Source organism: Lactuca virosa, chromosome 3, assembly GCF_052849685.1.
Source record: "Lactuca virosa cultivar CGN04683 chromosome 3, Lactuca_virosa_CGN04683_v6, whole genome shotgun sequence".
Lineage (NCBI taxonomy): Eukaryota > Viridiplantae > Streptophyta > Magnoliopsida > Asterales > Asteraceae > Lactuca > Lactuca virosa.
Window position 1 is genome coordinate 305,916,973 of NC_136428.1, and position 8,813 is coordinate 305,925,785.

Consider the following 8,813-nt stretch of genomic DNA (forward strand, 5'->3'; position numbering starts at 1 on the left):
AAGGCGATAGAAAGATTCATTCTTTGTCACTCTACAAGCTCTATGGAGAACTGCAAGCACAAGAATCCACCGTACTCAAAGACTGTGCTGACTTCGGAGGACCACTTGCTCTCATAGCACAAGCTCCACATAATCAATCTTACTCTCCCTCGTATGACACTACACTGCAGTCATACGAAGCTAACTCAGAGTATGAAGATGAAGAAGAATTTCAGAAGGCTATAGCTCTGGTTAGCCAACAGTTCAACCGACTACCACCTCCTTCCCTCCGCAAGAATCAACAGTTCAACAAACCTCCATTCAACCGTAACTTCGGTTCCCAGAATAACCATCCTCGATATCCCAAAAGTTCTCATCCACCACCGCAATCTCAAAATAATCAACCAAAGGAGGCACCGCAGTCTACTCAAACCACTGACTCCGGTACTCCCTCAGAAGACAAGACTGATGTTGTAATTTGTCACAAATGCAACAAAGAGAATCACTTTGCAAGATATTGTAAGGCCAATGTAGTGAAAGACAAAGCATTCTACCTTAGAATGGCTCAAGAGTTGGAAGATAAGGAAAAGGCAAGGGCATACGTAGCCCATGTCAAAAGAGACCATCAAGTTTGGTCATCCGGAGACGAAGATGATGCCATCAGCAGTGTCAAAGGAAAAGGGAAAATTTGCATGCTGGCAACTGCGGATGATGATGGGTCTACAAAGCTGGACAACAACTACTGCTACATGGCAAAGGATGGAACTCTAAGCATCATCGAACATGTAAAACTTATGATCCAAACTCTAAACTATAGCATGCATGACTGTCAACCCTACATAGATGATCTTAATGACACTTGTGTTGCCGTCCTTACAGACTATAACAAAGCCTTAGATGAGAAGAACATTGGTCCCAAGAGATGTTCCATGTGAGAGGACGACTGGATAACAAAAGACTCAAAATGGCTATGTTAGAGAAGGACTTAGAGTTAGAAAAAGATGCAAAAATGTTGAGTGAAACCCAATTAGAGATAGCTTTGAACCAGAGAGATTTAGCTCAGAGTGAAATTGTATGCTTAAATCTCTTAATCGAAAAATTGTTTAATGAAAGTGAAGCTATTGAAAATTTGGTAAACAATGGAACCGTGGACAATACATACAATTGGGGTTGGTCAAATGGATATCCTACCGCAATGGATTCCTCACCCCGGTTCAACAAAGAAAGACTGTATGTCCCTCCAGACCGAGAATTTCATTTCCCAGTCAATGACAAGACCTTTCCCGAAGATATCAAAACTCACTTCGGTAGACTGCATAATCTAAGCAATAATTGTGTCATTAAGGAAATTGTGCCTGAGGTTTCGGGTCACACATGTGATCAAATTCCTATCTGTGGCACCATTTACCCAAATTCTCAAACCTCATCCATAGTTGAAGAAGAAATTGTCATTGAGGGCCCCGAAGTCTCGAAAGACTTTCCATCTCTGCCCTCAGACCGCAGTGTTTCTCACTGTAGCCAAAAGTCCCACAAAAGTCCCACTGCAGTCCCAACTAAGACTTACTCTGTGGTAGTCAAGTCATCCCTACTGCAGTCTTCGAACAAAAGTTCTGCCACTCTTCAAACAATTCATCACGAATTACCAATAGAAAACTTTGAAGTGGGTCAATGCTCTCAAATCCCTGAATCTTCAAGTTCTGATGACTCAAGCCCTCGTTTTCACAATTTTTCAAAGGGTTCTAGGAAACCGCAGTTGAACAACAGAGACTGCGGTTCACCAAAATCCTTAGCTAAAAAGGCTTTCAAAGAAGAAATTCGATCCCGTGGCACAAATAGACAAACTTTTTCGGAAAATAAGAAGCATGTCAGATTTCCAAAGTCCAAGAGTCCAGAAAAATTTGTTTTCTCACACTACTTTTTGAAAAACTCTCCCATCAAGAAAACATACAAAAAAGAATGTACAGTTTCAACAGTCATTCATATTTCATCTGACAAAACCCAAAAGGGTGTAAAGTCTTTTCAAAACAATGGTTTTCAAATTTATTCCTCAGATGATCCGAAATGGAAAGGTATTTTACCCACTCCAACACTTTTAAAGTCACATCAAAATTTTAACAAGTGGAAGGGTATCCTACCAAATCCAACAAAAAGAACACAAAGATCTACACGTGCTAAACCTTTTTCAAAACAAACTTTTCAGAAACCAAACAACACTCATGTCAGATCTTTTCAACCTCGGACCGGTCACAAGCCCAACTCATCCTTTAGACCGCTGACCAAACGTGGTGTCAGAACAAAAGACAAAATCTCTTTTTGCAAATGTCAGTGTAGTTGTCAAAAGGATTCATCCTATGTCAAATCTAGTCGGAGTCAGAAACCTCGTATTTTTCCAAAAACTCACAACACTCCAAATCTGCACAAACACCCAGGACTAGGATTAAAAGTTGACAAGAGACCCGTCCCTGCAACCTCGGTCCATGCATCATTCAGAAACTCATCTGTTGCCCCAGGCTCCAAACTAGTTTGGATGCCTAAACTAACCGTGTAATTCTCAGGCTTTGTGCAAGGAGGAACAAGAAGATGAATGGTTAATTGACAGTGCCTGCTCCTTGCACATGACCGGAAGGTTAGAATACCTTCGGGATTTCAGGCCAATTTGCAACGGTGGAAATGCTACATTCGGCAACAATGCGAATGGAGTCATCCGAGGTTACGGTGTTCTCACTACGGGGAACTTTTCTATTCAGAAGGTTGCTTATGTAGAAAGCCTTAAACACAATCTCATCAGTGTTGGCCAACTATGTAAGGCAGGCCATCGAGTTGAATTTGATGATCAATTTTGTTATGTAATGACAAGTGATAGGAGCACATGTTTGATCAAATCTCGATCTGAAGGTACCATGTATCCTTTGGATGTCTCTCTGATCATTGGTAGACCGCAGTTGTGCTTCCTATCCAAAGTAGTATCCGAAGTCAGCTGGCTATGGCACCGCAAGCTAGCTCATCTCAACTTCAGGTACATCAACAATTTGGTCACCGGAGAACTAGTCAGAGGTCTCCCTATTCTCAAATTCAGCAACGATACTCTCTGTCCGGCTTGTGAATGTGGGAAGCAATCCAAAGCAAGTCACCCCATGGTGATTGACTCTTTAATTTCTGAACCACTAGAGCTCCTTCACATTGATCTCTGCGGTCCATCCACCGTAGCCAGTCTCCATCACAAGAAATACATACTGGTTATAGTAGATGACTTTACACGCTTCACATGGGTCTTCTTCCTTAGACTCAAGTCAGAAACACCGCAGATTCTCATCAATTTCATCAAGGAAATAGAACTTCAGATCAAGCTTCCAGTAAGACGTATCCGCTGTGATAATGGAACCGAGTTTACTAATCATCTTCTCAACAGTTTCTTGGTTTCCAAAGGCATCACTCACAACTTCTCAGCTCCTTATACACCACAACAAAATGGAGTAGTAGAGAGAAGGAACCGCACTCTAGTAGAAGCAGCCAGATCCATGCTCAACTTCGCACACCTTCCTCTCTACTTCTGGGCTGAAGCTGTAGCCACCGCATGCTTTGATCAAAACCACAACATTGTGTGCAAACGTCTCAACAAAACACCGTATGAGAGCCTTAACAACCGCAAGCCAAATGTTCGCTTCTTTCATATCTTTGGGTGTAGATGTTTCGTGATCAACAACAGAGATCAGCTTAACAAGTTTGCACCGAAGTCTGATGAAGGCATCTTCCTTGGCTATTCCACTAACAAAGTTACTTACAGGGTCCTCATCAGATGTACAAGGCTAATCATTGAAAGCTTCGATGTGAAATTTGATGATTCTCACATCCGCAACGCCCCTCCATCCACTGAAACCGCCGCAATCGTGGAAAGCGATATTCCTGCCTCTTCAGGTCCTTTAAATCTAGTTGAAGTCAATTATGACGATCTTTTCGACCCTGTTGAAACGGCGAAACTATCCGAAGTTCTTGTGTCACCAGCAGCTCAACAACAACACGCTGATGTTTCTGGTCCATCTCTATCCGAAGTAGCATCTCTCAATACTTTCACCTCTCCGGTTGAGGGGGAAAGCTCTACTCCGGATCAAGCAACAACCGTTGAGGTTCCAGTACTTGATGCTGCTCAAGTTCCTATCCGCAGAGAATCATTACCATCAAACGTATCTTCGGATTCGGATGATGAACTTATAGAGAACATTGACACAAGAACCGATTCAAGGATTATCACTCTCCCATCCGCAGTCCAGGGGGAACCTTCTCAGGTTCCAGAGGAACTCCCATCAGCAATCCAGGGGAAACCTCTTCCAACTGCTCAAGAAAATTCCATTCTCGTTCCAACAAACCAAGATGATTCCGCAGGATGTTCTCAAGTCCAGGGGGGACTGCCATCTCCAACCGCAAAATCTTCTGATATTGAAGATATTCCCTCTACCACAGCTGCTGATCATCTACAACCCCGTCTACATGTATGGAAGAAGGACCACCCACCAGGTCAAATCATTGGCAACCCATCCGCAGGTATCCAGACTCGATCTTCCAAGGACTTATCTGATCATTGTCACTACGCAGCTTTTATGTCCTCAGTCGAGCCCCGAACGATCAAAGAAGCATTACTAGAACCTGATTGGATATCCGCAATGCAAGAAGAGCTAAAAGAATTCAAAAGGAACAAAGTATGGAAGCTCATCCCAAAGCCACGTGGTCACACCATTGTTGGCACTAGATGGGTGTTCAAAAACAAGCTGGATGAATCTGGTGCGGTAGTCAGAAACAAGGCAAGGCTAGTTGCAAAGGGCTACAGTCAACTTGAAGGTGTTGACTATGATGAAACGTATGCTCCGGTGGCACGAATAGAATCCATCCGAATCTTCTTAGCATACGCAGCCCACAAAAAGGTCAAGGTACACCAAATGGACGTTAAGAGTGCATTTCTCAATGGAGAATTAAAAGAAGAGGTTTATCTTCAGCAACCTCCAGGCTTTGAAAGCATTGAATTCCCAGACCACTGCTACAAACTTGAAAAAGCATTCTACGGTCTGAAGCAAGCCCCAAGAGCATGGTACGAGACTCTCTCTGAATTTCTTGTCTCATCCGGATACAAAAGAGGAGTGATTGATCCCACTTTATTTAGAAAAGCAAATGGTGATCACCTTATGCTTGTACAAATATATGTGGATGATATCATCTTCGGATCGACTGATCAAGGAATGGTGGATGAATTTGCTAAGCTCATGACCAACAAGTTCAAAATGAGCATGAATAGAGAGATTAACTTCTTTCTAGGACTTCAAGTGAAACAAATTCCGCAAGGGATATTCATTCATCAAGAGAAATACACCACTGAACTGTTAAAGAAATATTCTATGAACAATTGTTCTTCGGCGAAGGTCCCCATGGCCTTCGGATATAAGATCTCTGCTGATCCCTCAGGTGAATCTGTGGATCACAAGACTTATAGAGGTATCATAGGTTCTTTGATGTACCTCACCGCAAGCAGGCCAGACATTGTCTTTGCAACAAGTGTATGCGCAAGGTATCAGGCTGACCCAAAAGTGTCACATATGACCGCAGCCAAACAGATACTACGGTACCTGAAAGGAAGCAAGTCTCTTGGATTATGGTACCCCGTAGACAATGATTTCAGCCTTCAAGCATTCACAGATGCGGATCACGCCGGATGCAGACTAGATCGAAAAAGCACTTCAGGTGGATGTCAATTTCTGGATGGAAGACTCGTCAGCTGGTCATCAAGGAAACAAAGTTGTGTATCTCTGTCTACCGCAGAAGCTGAATATGTGGCCGCAGCCAGCTGTTGTTCACAAGTCCTATGGATGAAGACACAACTTATGGACTACGGATACATAATGTTGCGGATACCGATCTATTGTGACTCTGAAAGTGCTATTGCTATTTCTCACAATCCAATTCAGCACTCCAAGACTAAGCATATTGAACTACGGTATCATTTCATCAAAGACCACATCTTGAAAGGTAACATTGAACTCATCTTTGTCCATACTCATGAAGAGATTGCTGATGTGTTCACAAAAGCGCTCGACTCCACAAAACTTAACACCTTCCTGCAAATGTTAGGAATGATGAATCCAGACCCGCAATTCTTTTTGAATTGATAGATACCGCAGACCATCGTTGGTCTCCATTGCGGTTCTAACTGAAAGTTACTTATGATAGATGGTTTTGGTACCGCAGTCTATGTACCGTAACCATATATCATACTTATCTTTCATGGGTCGTTATTGTTTGTTATTACTAACTTTTTGTACAAGTGCTCTCCTTAGTTCCTATACTGCAGACATTCATCTGTTCATCCGCAATGACATCTGTTCATCCGCAATGACATCTGCTCATCCGCAATAGCAAAGGATCCATCCGCAATGAAGTTTCCATCCGCAATCACATTGATAATTTCTCAACTGTTTCATCAACCCTTGAATCATGGTGTGCTATTTAATGATTCTTCATTAAATAAAACATTAAATAAAAAAAATTCCTTGAGAAACTGTCTCATTCTCTTTTTGAATAAACCTTGTGCCAGACCTATTTTAGGTATGATGACAAAAAAGAACGTTTTTCCATAAACACATCCTTAATCTGTCTTTTCCTCTTACCCAGCACGTCTCATCCGTTACAACTTCTTTTCCCCTCACCACACGATCACCTGACGTAATGATGTACGTCTGACTTTTCATTAAATGCAAATCCCTTTTTGGTAAAATCTCAAAAACTTTTTTAAACCGTTTCATTTTATGTGGCTGAGATTTAATTTCCAATTCAAAAGATTCCCTCCAAACGACCTTTTATCTTATCCTCTCTTTTTACCTAGGGTAAAAACAGTTACTGCTCCAATTCATCCCTATATAAACCCTTCTTCTTCCCCAAAATCCCTTTACGCTCTCTGAACATTGAATCCTTCCTCTCAAAGTTCTTCAAGCACTCTGTTTTCTACTCTTTCTCTCAAGCTCCTACAATGGTGAAATCCGGTGTATCTAAGAAACAATCCAAGGCATCTGGATCAGTGAACCCTACAGGTTCAGACTCTCCCACGATTGCTTCAAGCAACTTCAGAGCAGTGTTCGAAGATCATTCATCCTACAATACTCCGATCAAGCTAATGATCAAGTTTCTGAAGAATCACCCCCTATTTGGCCCCTTCGATGCTTTCACAGACGTTGTCCCAATCTCAACCCTATTCAAATGTTCCTTCTCAGCCTATCGCCCACTCGAAAACCCACAAGAAGTTCATCTTAACCTGGTTAATGATTCTTTGGTCATTATGTCCAAAGAAAAGTTTCTTTCTGCCATTAACCTCCTTGTTCATCCTTCCATCAAGATTTTCACCCCATCCATGGTGGACGTTACTTCTGCCCTTTACCAAATGGGATATCAAAAGAAGATTAAAGGAATTGGGGAATTCAAGAAAAATCAACTGCCTGCGGTCTGGCAATTTGTTTGCCACTTCGTCATCCGCAGTCTATCCGGTAGAACCGGAGGCACGGATAATATGGGACTCAAACTTCTAGAGCTGGTGTGGAGTATCTTCACAGGTCATGACGTGAACTACGGGCAGATCCTATGAGATGACTTTCTTCAATACATTCCCAAGGAGAGCCCAAGGGAGAACCCAACCGAACTCACTTTCGCAAGGTTCTGGTCCCTCTGCATTTCAGACCTCCATGCAGATGCAGGGATCAACATGGGCAGTGACATCAATTTCTTTGTCACCAAGGATCTCAAAAGGTACAATCCCTCCTCTGATCAATCTATTTTTGGACCAATTCGAAGACTTCCTACCCACATTCTTTCCACACTTGGTCTTGAGACTGCTGATGTCTCAGATCATATTGAGGCTACGGAAGGTATTGCCCCATACCTTCCTACCCCGCCTCTTAAAACCCATCTGCAATCATTAACCCTGAAGGTACCGCAGTCCCTTCTTCCACTACTCTCTCCAATCTTTCTCAAAGAAGAAAGCAATTGGCCACCAAGAAGAAACAAAGAACTCCTAAGAAGGATGCTCCCAAACCAACCGCACCCACCAAGAAATGTAAAACCAAACCAACCGTACCCACACATGACAGTGATTCAGATGAGGATGTGCAACCCATTGCCATCCTTAAGAAACGAAAAACCAATCCCACTGGTCATATGCGTGACCGGACTGATACCTCAGCCTCTCAAAAGGCTCCGGTAGTCCTTGGGGTGGCCGCAGACCCATTCAACACCACTATCCTTTTCCAATCAGACTCAGAAAGTGAGTCTGATTCACCACATCGTGGAGACTCCCCCCCAGTTCACTCCCACGAGGATGACACTGGTGCATGCCCTAAGGTCCCCAGGGCTTCCCGACTGCATCTCTTTTCTTCTGAGGAGTTGAACTTCATCCTCTTGAACATAACCCAAACACTTCAAACACCTCCCCAACCGCAGGGCACTTCTTTCGCCCTAGCCAGAACTGAGCCGAGGCCAAACTTGACTACGGGTCAAGGAGACCAAGGAAGCTCAGGAAATCCTACTCTGCTTACATCCGCAGCAGGTGGTTTAGGCACGGTGAGCACAAATATGCAAGGATCCGTGAACCCGAAGGACACTTCGGTGCGCTTCCAAGGATTTGACGGGGATGAATCAAACGACTCATGGTTACGCTACACTCCAGTAACTGAGTCAGAAATCAAGAAATATGCCGCTTTCAGGAGGGCATTCCAAGCACGCAAGGAACAACAGATCAAGCAACAACAACAAAAGGAACAAGAAATCCAGTCAGTGGCAAAGTATTGGGCAGATGCAATCAATAA